The 12,869-nt window shown below is 32.1% G+C and overlaps 1 protein-coding gene and 1 long non-coding RNA gene across 4 annotated transcripts in view; both read right to left on the reverse strand.

Annotated features, from left to right (window-relative positions):
• LOC105320764 (porimin) overlaps positions 1-12,869 on the reverse strand; it is a 129,878-nt gene that overhangs the window by 29,245 nt on the left and 87,764 nt on the right. The window lies entirely within an intron of this gene.
• LOC136271232 (uncharacterized) overlaps positions 1-12,869 on the reverse strand; it is a 52,191-nt gene that overhangs the window by 16,411 nt on the left and 22,911 nt on the right. For 2 of the 3 annotated variants that reach the window (XR_010709125.1, XR_010709123.1), the window contains exon 3: positions 11,415-11,724. The exons of the other annotated variant lie outside the window; for it this stretch is intronic. This is a non-coding gene — a long non-coding RNA (uncharacterized lncRNA). The remainder of the gene's footprint in view (positions 1-11,414; positions 11,725-12,869) is intronic. 3 annotated transcript variants of the gene reach the window in all.

Raw genomic sequence — 12,869 nt, forward strand, 5'->3', positions numbered from 1 at the left:
TTAAAAGCTTGCATTACTCAACAAAGTATTTTATTGGGATCATTCTTAGTTACCTTAGCTGCATATATGTACCGCTCTGTCTGTATCCCGGAAAAATTGACTACCATCCGAAATTTTTCATACAAGGTCTACAGACTTGCAGCTAACATTACCTTTAAAAATACATTTTAGAATTTGCCGCTGTTTATAAATTCAGTAAAAAGACGCGCAGAATCAAGTGGTTATATGGCGTTTGATATGGGATTTATGACGTCTATTTATATTGTTTTCATTAAAATTATTTCATTTTTTCAAGCTTGTGGGTGGAATGAAATCAGTTTCACATGTTATATGACATAAAGATGTCCTCTCCCCACTTTTTCTCGAAGCAACTATTTTTATAAAATTTACATAAAAAATTGAATTATCATGAAGTTGTCCCCCCCCCCCCCCCCCCCATTTTGGTAGCATGTAAAAAAAAATGGTATGAAAATCATGAAATTATGAGTGAAATTTTGAAAATTTTGGAAAATTCAATTTTGCTTTCTTTTTTTGCTTGTCAAGATTTGTTGGATGAGTTCCCCCCCCCCCCCACCCCCCACACTTTCAAAAACGATGCAACGTGCTTGGAAATTACTCATTTCTTTATTCCCCTCTTTAATAAACATAACCGATCCAGATAAATATAATTACATGTATCAAAAATAAATTTAAAAAACAAACTACACATTCATCCTTCACCCACAATATTGCCTTTTCGATATTTGTCATCGTTGTAGACCCGTGTAACAATCTGTTAAGTAGGTGCTTGCACGAAAGTTAGCGGTTAATCCAAGTTCATTTTGAATATCCTTTTGTAATTTAAAAAATGCGATGTAAATTTTTTTCATGCAATATTTCGGATAAAGCAATGAAGAGTTGTTTCTTGAAATTTTATTAGACCATAAGATTGTAAAATGCTGACATTGAAAATTGTGCCCGATTTCTTTCTTTTTTTTAAGGTAAAACTTTATTGATTTAAAAAATGATTCTTTGAGACAAACAAATTGACATAATCAATAAGAGTTTGAAAATCTCTAACTGCAGGTCTGTAGATTTTAGTCAGGAAAAGAATCGGATGGACGACCTAGGACACAGATCCTCCATCCGAATTTCTTGAAAACTGCCATTATTTTCGTACGCAGACGCAATACACACCGAGACTAAATGGTTCGTATCTTAAGTTTTAGGTTTTAACTGCTTTGAAAGGTAATATTGGTTTTCTGATAATTATGAACATGAATAATTAAATAAAAATGGTTAAAATTACAGTAAAATTACCGGCATCGGTCTTCTCCGTGCGCGGATCTAGAAGGGGAAGGGTTCCAGACCCCCCCCCCCCCCCCCAGCGAAATTTCTTTCAATTACGTGTACATTATAAACTTACCAAATATGCCTCGGACATCCCTTGGCAAACTCAAATAACCGTCTGACTTTTCAACCCCCACCCCGAAAAAATTTTCTGATCTGCGCATGTTCCCCCTCCTCGAAATACAAAATTATTCTTCAAAACCCCTTGTAAAATTTCCAGGATCTCCGCATATATACTAATAGATTCATTGGCGCTTGCGTTCGATAAAAATGCGTGTAAAACGTTTGCCAGTGGTCTTTTAATTTACCATCGTACAGGGCATAACCACAGTCCCACTCTGTGAATAAAATGCGGCGAATCAAACTAGAGACAACGTGTTAAGATCTGTATTTGCTTATAAACATGTAGTATCATCGTGCAAAATGCACTTTTCAATTATAATTTTTTTTTACTTTACTTGTAAAATTCAACATCTGTTTCGTAATTTTTTCTCACAGTTTATTTCTTACATAGTTACTTTTTTTATTTAGTGATTGACACTTTTCAGACTTTATATGTGATTTCAAAGAGACAGAGTGTCATGTCTCAAGGACTGTTAATCTCTTAAAACAACATTGTGCAATTATCAGATTTTCATTTCTTGGACATCAAAGACTCATTAAGTTTATTTAATTATTTTATATCTGTGAACCTTTCACTCAGCTCACTTATATCATTACCTGTTAATTGCAATTTATACTCATTGTTAAGATTCTTATAAATAGTTATGTACAATTGTCAATGCGCAGTCTGGAATACGGCAGCCACCCCGGCCACGTCCGACTCTCCCAGAGTCTTGAGTCCGGAGGCCAATTCTGGCCATATCCGACTTGTTTGTAACATGTCTGTCTGTTAAATTGTTATAATGTTGCCATCGTTGAGTCTCGTCCAATAATGTAGAATCCTGCATCAATTGCCTGTTTATTTCTCTGGAACTGTATACTGGTGGACCTTCGGGAATACGGCAAACCTACCCTTCGTTTAGCTTACGGCCCACAGCGCGCCCCAACCTTTTACCTTATACACTTTACGCCAACATTCCCTCACCCGGTTCGTACTGCACACGACCGATGCAGATCCAGACGAATTCTCTATCACCGTAAAATCTACGCGGTCACAGAAATATAATACTTTGTTTCTTAGTGTTTACACATTTAATATTGTACGATGGTCAGCTATCAATTTTTTGTATGACGGCACAAGTATGACGCAGCTACGACGGAAAACCTAATCGTTGCTTGCAACGAGCTCGTCTCTAGTTTTTTATCTTTTATTAAAATCATTCTTCATCACAAAACATACATATTTTGATACTCGTATCGTATAAATATATCTTCTGTGTAATAAGCATAGTTTTACATGCATGAAAAAACAACTATTGTTATACATATTAAATCTATTGTACAATAATTATAATAATTAGTATTCATCATAAACATACATCGTATTACTGTATCACATATCATATATCAAAAATATGGTACTTCATATACTGTTTTGAAATTATAGAAAGTTTCCAACATTTTTATAAAAATCGTTTTTATTTCTACCAATACTGGTGATAATTACATTCTGGAGAAAAAGAGTATTTTTAAGCTTGTGCCTTAGGTCTTGCTCACACATTCTTTCTTTCTGAATTCTACATTTCATTTTATATTTATATATTGTAAAACTAATGAAAGACAAAAAGTTATTCAAAAAAGAAGTTTTCTCGCTAATTTCATTGTAAAAACCTAGTACAACAGTTTTCCATGTGACATCAAATTTTAAGTACATGCTTATTCTCTCCCAGAAATGTTTGACAATTTTGCAATCATACAAAAGGTGTTTTATATCCTCGTTAACATTGCACACTTCGCACAATGGAGAGACAGTTTTGTTCCATTTACTGACACATACATTATTGTTCAATATACCATGAAGGAGTTTGTAATTAAATTCTGAGATTCTTTTTTCATATATTTCTTTGATTTTTGCAATATACACATTTTCCCATAGACATAATGTGTCGTTAAAAACTTTTCTCCATCTAATTTCGTATATTGGTTTTTGAAACTTTTTATCAATAAACAATGAATAGTAAAAATTACTTTTAACATTGTTAACTGAATTAACGGTATTGTTTCGAAATAAAAAAGATACACAAAGCTTGATTTTGACGTATTTTGAATAGCTGCAGTCAAATTTTTCTTTATAAGCTTTAAATGCTTTTCTAAGCATGATATATTCACATAAGATATTGTTTTTTCTAACCAGTTTTTGTGTAAAGTACATCATATCATAAAGCTCTCCATTTTCATCAAAAATATCTTTAACATACAAAATTCCACTTTTTATCCAATTTTCAAAACATAGTGGTTTATTTTCATACTGGAAAAGGTTATTGTTCCATATAAATTGACTCAGGAATTCGTCTCTATTTAGCGTATTCACATTTTTTTGTTTTTTACATCTGTTAAAAGCTGAAAATACATTTCCGTAAAAAACAGGAAGTTTCAGCATTTTGAAAAATGATGATTCCAAAAAGTTGTATTCTGTTGTTTTTAAAATATCAGAGATAGTAAGTTTATATTGTCTCATAACTGCACTAAGTGCTCTATGTATAACACTGTTTTCATTTAATATTCTACTTATCCATGATGCTTTAGCAGCATGAAATTTGCTTTCAATATCAATAACACCTATTCCACCTTGTTCAATTTTGCCAATTAGAGTATTTCTTTTAATTCGGTCTCGCTTTTTCCAAATAAAGTTATATATAAGTTTAGAAGCAGCTTTAAAAAAGTCACTTTTAGGGTTTTCTAAAATATTGGCATTATATAATATTTTTGATATTGCTAGGGTATTGACTACAGTGCATTTACCAAATATGGTTAAATTTCGTCTTTTCCAGACACTTAGTATTTTTTCTAGTTTTTCTAGTTTACTTATCCAATTTTTTTCATAGCATACAGTTTTATCATGTCCCAGGTAAATACCGAGCGATTTTATACAGGTCTTTGTTATTTTTATTCCATGTATATGAGAATCGTTGGAATACATATCTATAAATGAACCAGTTAACAGACACTCTGTTTTTTCTAAGTTAAGTTTAGGTCCAGCAACCTTACTAAATTCGGTAATTGTTTCTATTGCTTTTTTCAAAGAGTTTGTATCATTTAGCATGTTTGTACAGTCGACCGCATGTTGAACGGTTTTAAAACTTAAATCATTGCAAGTATCATTTTTATTCAGAGTTAAACCCTTAATATCGTTATCATTTTTAATTCTAATTGCTAATATTTCAATTACAAATATAAATAAGAGAGCGGATACAGGACACCCCTGTCGAATTCCTCTATGCATTGTGCATGATTTCGATATCCAACCATTGTTTTTAATTTTAAAGACTGGGTCATTATACAATGTTTTTATCATTCCTATAAATTCATCTCCGAAGTTAAACTTTTCTAACGTTTTAAACATAAAATTATATTCTACTGAATCAAAGGCCTTTTCAAAATCAACAAAGAGTAATATTCCATCTAAGTCGTTGTGCATGTAATATTCAAAAACATCAAGTATTAGTCTAGCATTTTCTCCAATATAACGTCCTTTTATATATGCACTTTGCTCACGTCCTATCAATCTACTTGCTATTTTTTGTAAACGATTAGCTAATACGTGTGCAAATATCTTATAATCTGTGTTTGTTAAGCTAAGGGGTCTGTAGTTTTTGGGATTAGTTTTTTCTCCTTTTTTGAAAATTAAAGTCATTATCGCGTTTCTTTGTGAAAAAGGCAATATTCCATTTTCTATACTCTTGATTAGAGATTCATAATAGATATGTTTTATATCATCCCAAAAGGCTTTATAGAATTCTGCCGGTAAACCGTCTTGTCCGGGAGATTTATTATTTTTCATATTTTCAACTGCAGTTTTACATTCATTTAATGTTGGTATTTCATCACACATTTCCTTTTCATTATCACTGATTTTTCCACAATTAATACTATCGAGATAATTTTGAATATCAACTATATCAATATCATTGCTTGTATACAGTTTATCATAAAAATTCATAAGAACATCTATTATTTCTGTTGTCGTCGTATATTCTATTCCATTTTCATCTTTTATTTTGTTAATCGTATTATTTGTTTGTTGTCTTTTTTCTAGATTTAGAAAGTAAGAGGTACTTTTTTCCCCTTTTTCTAACCAAACAGATCTAGAGCGAACATAAGCTCCACTGCATTTTTCCGCATAATAATCATCTATTTCTTTCTCTAATAAACGTTTATAGTTCATATTTATTTCAGAGTATTTCTGAGATTCTAGTTTTCCTATATGCTTTTCAATGAAGTTTATACGATTTTTCTTACTTTTAACCAAGTTCTTAGAAAAGTTTATACAAAAGTTTTTTATTCGTATTTTAAGGTGTTCCCATTTACTTACAGGGTCTTGTATTTCTGTTGTATATTCTCGAATATATTGTTTTAGTTGTTTGCAAAAATTTTCATTGTTAAGCAATGAGGTATTTAGTTTCCAATATCCTACGCCGCTAGGATTTTCAGAGGTGGGTCATTCTCAAAAAAGGTGGATTTTTTCAAGTACCACTTGTTTAAAAACAAAGTACTTACAACCAGATTGAATTTATCATATTTTGTATTGGGCATATCATGTTGTTTGTTTGCTAAAATATGCCAACAGTACATCAAATGAAAATCTATAAAAATATGATATTTACAACCACATGAAAAGAAAACAGTCTTTGGTGTAACGCATAAGAAATATTCATAAATTTCATTAGATCTTATTGTTCATGCATTTAATTTGGTTTTAAAGTTAAATTTTCTGAAGTTTTTCTTGAACCTAATCCTAAAACAAGAATTCAACCGTGTGTTTTCCTTAAATTTTCATATTTGGTTTGTGAATGAGAAATATGCATCTATCTCATGACATTGTATTGCACACTGAAAACTTCTTTTCCATTGAATGTCTGATTTTTTTTAATAGACACTTGTAAGTGACATGAATAATAATCTTCAGTGAAAAAAACGCAATATTTTTTGTAAATCTTTGAGAATGAAAACGAAATAAGGGATGTTACACTAAGGACAATCATTGTTAGTCCAAATGTTATACCAAGGACAATCTTTATTTAAACACGAAAATATCAGATTTCAAAATAGAGACAACTGAATGTTTTCATAGCTTTAACTTATGAATGCATATATTTAACAGTAATTATTATCAATGTGCATAATAGTGCCCCTAAAGTCAAATTATTTACACAATTTAGTTCCAATATGTTTCACCAAGGACACTTGCGCTACACCATGGACTTTGCCTGTTATAAGAATCTAAGTTTTAATATTTTAATTTGTTTTAACAGCTTGAATGTATTTTAAATGAATTCAAAATTACCAAATGCACATTTCAGCAGATATATTATACATGTAACTGTTATTCTCTACAAGTTCAGGCTTAAAATTTAAGTTTGTTATACAAAAGACACAACATGTTACACCATGGACACCATTCCATCTAGTTGATGAATAATATTAGTATTTTGTTATACTCCTGTTTGAAAACATTGCATAATCTGTCATAAAATGTATTTATACAATACTAGTTTTATTAATTTTTCTATCAGAAATACATGCATGGGAATTGAAATACTCTTTAGTGTAACATTAAAAGTCCTTGGTAACACATTTTGTTTAAAGTCAGATAATATTTTTTAGGGAAAATTTGGCTTAAGCTATAAGTCCGATATCAAATTCAATATTAATCATACTTGAATTGATAAATTCGATTTGATTTGACAATACTTTAATTTTTAAAAATGAATATTTTGGGTCATATGTCCTTGGTGTTAATTGTATGTGTCTTTGGAGTAACAAAATATTGCATGATTGAGAAATAATCTAGTTCTCCAGCAAACAGATGCATCGACATTATATATCAGCACAAACTAACAAATGTGATTCATTGTGATATATTTTATTTAATAATTTCATCATGTCTTTCTCCAAAAAATAAATTATGTAAATTATAGTCTCTGGGATAACAATGATGGTCTATGGTGTAATTTTTTGTTTTTGTTACACCAAGGACTGTTACACCAAGGACATATTCATGAATTAACTTGTCTTTGCTAAATAATTACTGCTCCCTCAGAGTAAAAGAGCATGTTATCTGCTTCAACAACACATAGCAATAGTTTGTCTGTTTTCCAGAGTGTCTAAATATTTCTTTTTCCTAGTATTTCTTGTTAGCCCAAAGACAATATAAAAAGTTACACATTCATTTCTACTTACTTATCAGGAAAAAAATTGAGTAAATTTCATTATCAGCTATTTTGTCTTCTATCATTGTTTATAGCTATACGATGGGAATAAGGAGGCATCATTTATCTTTCAAATTACTAAGAATGACAACTCTTACACGCCAATATTTTGTTTCGTTACACCATGGACATAAAAAAGAGAACAGACAAACTTTATCTTGCTGAAAAATATTGTTCATATATTTTCTTCGTCTTTTTGTTCGAGAGAGGTATTTTTCATATCGTTCATCCATTGACCCTATTATTTTAATAAGAAAGGGTCATACTACCTTTACAAAACCTATTTATAGTCGCAAACTCCGAGTTGTAACAGTCAAATAATGTATAAAAATCAACTTATAAACTTTCCAAATTTTTAAGATTTTGTTAGAATTAACTGTATATATACCAATATGTATGCTAATATATATCCAAAGGTAGCACAAAAGTGAAACTTGGCAAAAATCAAGGATTATACTTTCTAGTGCCCTTGAACAACCAAATACCACCTTTTTTGAGAATGACCCAGGTACATAATTTAAAAGTTATCCCCATGTGATCTGTTAATCTATTATTTTCTACTTTGGGAGCTTTTCTTATCATAATATTGTTAAGTATGGAACATAAACTATCTGAAAGGAAAACATAGTCTATTCTACTTTTTGGGACATTATCTCCATCACACCAAGTTAAACCTTGTTCGGATTTTTTTCCAAAATATATCCAACTATCTTTTAGACTAAGAGTTTTTAAAATTTTCTTTAGAATATTAACAGTTTTATCACTTAATTCGTTGTTAATTTGGCAATTAAAATCACCACATAGTACAACATTATCTAAGTTTAGAGAATTTTTATTAATCCAAGAAATTAATCGTTTGAAAAAATCAGCCCTATCTTTTTCGTTGTTTGGGGCATAAATATTCACCAAAGTTACCACTTTTTCATTATATCTTATGTTGACTAATAATCTTCTACCGTCTAGTGATTTATGGTAATTGATAATTTCTATATTGCTATTTTTCCTGAGTAAAATTGACACTCCTCTGCTGTAAACTGATTCTGAATAGCAATTAATTATTTCACCAAACCATCGTGAATTATATATACATTCTTGATTTTCTACAAAATGAGTTTCTTGTAAAAATATTACATCATATTTCACATCATTTAGCCAATCAAAAAGAATTGTTCGTTTTTTGTACGTATTTAAACCTCGAACATTTAATGAGAAAAAAGTTAATGTCGTATCGTTCATAGGTTTATGAGAGTTACATTGCTGACTTACTACTGATTGTCACCCTTGTCGCACTTGTCGTTCTTTTTTCTCTGCCTTCGAAGATCTTTTAGAAAGTCTTCAATGTTCGGTTGGCCCTCGGCCGATGCTCCTTTCCGGGGTAAGGAAGAACTCCTGAGCTTCCGGGTGTGTTTGTTAGCCAGCTTTTGGTATAAGAGTCCAAGTTTGTTTTTTCCAGGCCATTTGTTGATTTTTGTGTATAGGGTGGCCTCTTTGTCCAGACCAGTCCCCCAGAACATGTCGAAGGTTCCCTCGGCAAATGTGATGCTACCATCGAGTTTTTCAAGGACAGCCTTGACTTCTGCTATTTGATCAGCCTTTGCAGTAACGATCTCCTCCATTACAGTCTCTTTATCGTCACTCCATCCTTGAGGGTCTTTTACTGAATTGCCAATCCTTTTAGCATCAAGGGCTGTTTCTGCATCCCTCACCTTCTGTGCAGCATCCGTGTTCCCCGATCGAATGGCCTTTGTGAGCTGATATGCGTGCTCCGCTGTTTTGTGGTGCTCCCCGAATACTCGAAGATCGCAGGGAAAGAAGTTAGACAAAGGGTTGTCCTGGCCTTGGAAAACAACCACATTATCAGGGGATTCCTCATGATGTCGACAATCGGAAGATCCAGGCGCATGACCGGGTTCCTTACACACTCTGCAGACCTTAGGGTTTTTGCATTGCTGTTTTCGGTGACCGTTTTCCCAGCAGTTAAAGCATTGGGCTTTAGGATCATCTACGACTTGGTTATAATGATATATACGGCATTTTAACTTTGCACATGTTGCACTCCTAGGGAGTGATTTGTTGTTAGGGAGGGGGGCTATGTAAATGAATCTGTTCCCGTTTAACACACTAGTCATTCGACGGGTCGTCGGGTGTCTGATGTTTTCGTATTTAAGGTCACTCTTGATCGTGACATCAAAAGAGTGCAACATCTCTAGTACTGCAGAGTCATCTACAGACAAAGGGAGTCCACATATAGTTACCTTAAGGACATTATCACGTGGACTTGAGGCACCAGTAGAATACGGATTTGATTCGTATACTTGGGCAGTGATGTTTCTGATTTCAAAGCCCTCTACTATCAGCACAGATCTACTTTCTTTGGATTTTAGATAAACTCTCCAGAGATCTCTTTCCAATTGTATGCAAAGCACTTCATCTCCAACCTTCTTATGTATGGATTCGTACATTTCAAAATCGCCAATTTTTTTGCTCTTGTCCATTTGAATTTCAGAGTTCTTAATATATACAGGTTTGTTCATTACGAATGACTGTGATAAAACGTTTTCAGATGCCATTTCAGCGTCACACATTGAAATACTGAATTACCGTTATAACACAGGTGAACACAGGTGAACACAATTCAGGTAGATACTACGCTAGTGGAAATTTAAATTCCAGGTAAACAAAGGAAATAAAGAAAACATCAAAATAAACATATATACACACGTTTGGGTACAATTCCAACACGGTTTTAGAAACACACAATGGTCTTAAATCCAACACGCACAAAATTATTTGCAAAAACTCCTTGAAAAAAAAAAGTATTTGGTCAAAATACGGAGCAGGTAAGATTCGTGTCCTCTCACCTGTACGTCACGTGACCGATCCTCGCAAAATGATGAATTCTAATATAACTTACAGATGTATTCCGCTCATACACAGTAAAGCCTCACTCAAAATCCAAAATGCCCTAACCTATGGGTCGTGATTTTTACAACTTGGGGGACATCATTGCTCATTCTAAGCATGTATTTAATTTGCCTGCTAGATGACCAAAAGTAATTATTTTTTGAAAAAAATAGTGGATATTTACTATATGATCTATATAGTTTCATGTTGAATCGGTTAATCGATCACTTTACAACATATATTCCCTTCTCCTATGGATCCTGCTCCAAAAAAAATATTGATCAAGATGACCCTTTAAAGAGTAGTTTTCAAGAAGTCGAGCTGAAAATGTTTAAATGTTAACGCACAACACATAACTCAAAACGCCGACGACGTACAAAACCGATTGCAATGGGTCACTTGTGTGATTAAGGTGAACACGATATCTATATGTTTAAAAGTTCACCGGGATATGAAGCTGTGATCTTGTGCATGATCAAATCCTCTGAAGGCAGATCACTTATCAGAAGATTTCATAATATACCAACCAAGTTCATGTCCTGGTGAACTTTTAAAGTTGATTATATATATTTCTTGAATTTCAATATAAACAAGACGGATCATGAAAATCATTTAGCAATTATTGTCTATCTATGTTCATAATATCAGTGCTTAGGACAAAGCATTGACTCTCAATGCAATATTATTTACGTTACAAAAGTTCACACAGAGGTGACAATTTTTTCTTCCTCTTTCGTTTGTTCATAAAATGGAAGAATTTGCTAATGCAAATATTGTGGCTTGTAATAGATTGAGTTACCAAACACATACCTTCCCATGGAATCCATGGAAACTCCTTTCATACTTTGAGTGTCTGCATCGAATGTTTCTTGATGCCTGAAAATTCAACAGTACACAGATTTAAATCAACTAAGAAGATCAATAACAATATAAAATCAATTCAGGAAGGCTTTCAAAAATTTTACATGGAAGGAGAAAAATCAGAAAGAAGTTATACATGAAACATGATTTATGTAACAAGTCAAATAGTTTATAGTATACAAGTGTAACAGGGGCCCTTTGGTATAAATAATGGACACCTGCAGGCTCGCTGTTGTATATGATTTAAAAATAAATCACCCTGTAAATATACAACAAAAATTAATTCAATTTCATACGATCAATTCACATAATATTTTTTAATTAATTTCACAGGTTATAAAAAATACACATTATTTAAATGTTATAGATGTGGAAGAGTTATTCCCCTTCTCACAGAATTATAAAACATTTAATCTTACATGATGACACAAATCTACACACATTCAGATTCATCATCATGATCATATTTGAACATCTAAATACTCAATTATATATTATGTTGTAAAAAGTATAAAATTAATTATGCATCAATAAAGTATCAACCCAGTTATAAAAAATAATTGGGTGAGAACCTAGGAATGCTGGAGAAAACGTACCCAGGAGAAAACGTACCCAGGAGAAAACGTACCCAATTTATAGGGTACGTTTTCTCCAAGAGAAAACGTACTTTATGGAAATAATAAATAATGGTTTTCATAGATATTCTTAAATAAAATAAAATATACAATGAACATTTGTATCATTTGTTGCTGTAGTTTTTAAATGCATAGTCGCCATGGTCACGTACTTAAATTATCTTAAAGACAATAATTTGTAACATACACATACACGAACGTGGCCTGAGCAGTTTAATTAGTCGACAATTAATCCATCACAAATGTAACCGTTTAATAATTAGTTATTATTGCAATCTCATTTGGAGAACTAAATGATGAGTATCTCTAGCAGTCGATATCGCATTTTTTAGAACATTTTTTTTTGAAAATTATCTATAAAACAAAGTTGCTTAATAAAACCAAGTCCAAGTCTTTTAAATATTTGTTTGATTCATAAATGTGGAAACTACTACGAGATGTAACATTGAACAGTCAATTTGCTTCCGACACCACTGACCAGCTGACATGTATAATGTGTGGAGAGTGAATATTTCTACCTCCTGCGCGGGGAGGCAGTACATAATATTACATAATTATAACTCCTCAGGTATTTAATCTATTATCACTACAGTATAATTAAAATCAGAGGATCTCGCATAGAGAAACTCAAATCGGTAAGGCTACCGATAAATGGGCAATTAGAAGAAGTAGACTGATAACACTTTATGACAGGTCATTATTTTGTACTAAAATAAAAGTTGCTTCAATTATTATAAAGATATCATTCATAAAATGAATATATTTCTAT

This window comes from Magallana gigas, chromosome 9, assembly GCF_963853765.1.
Source record: "Magallana gigas chromosome 9, xbMagGiga1.1, whole genome shotgun sequence".
NCBI lineage: Eukaryota > Metazoa > Mollusca > Bivalvia > Ostreida > Ostreidae > Magallana > Magallana gigas.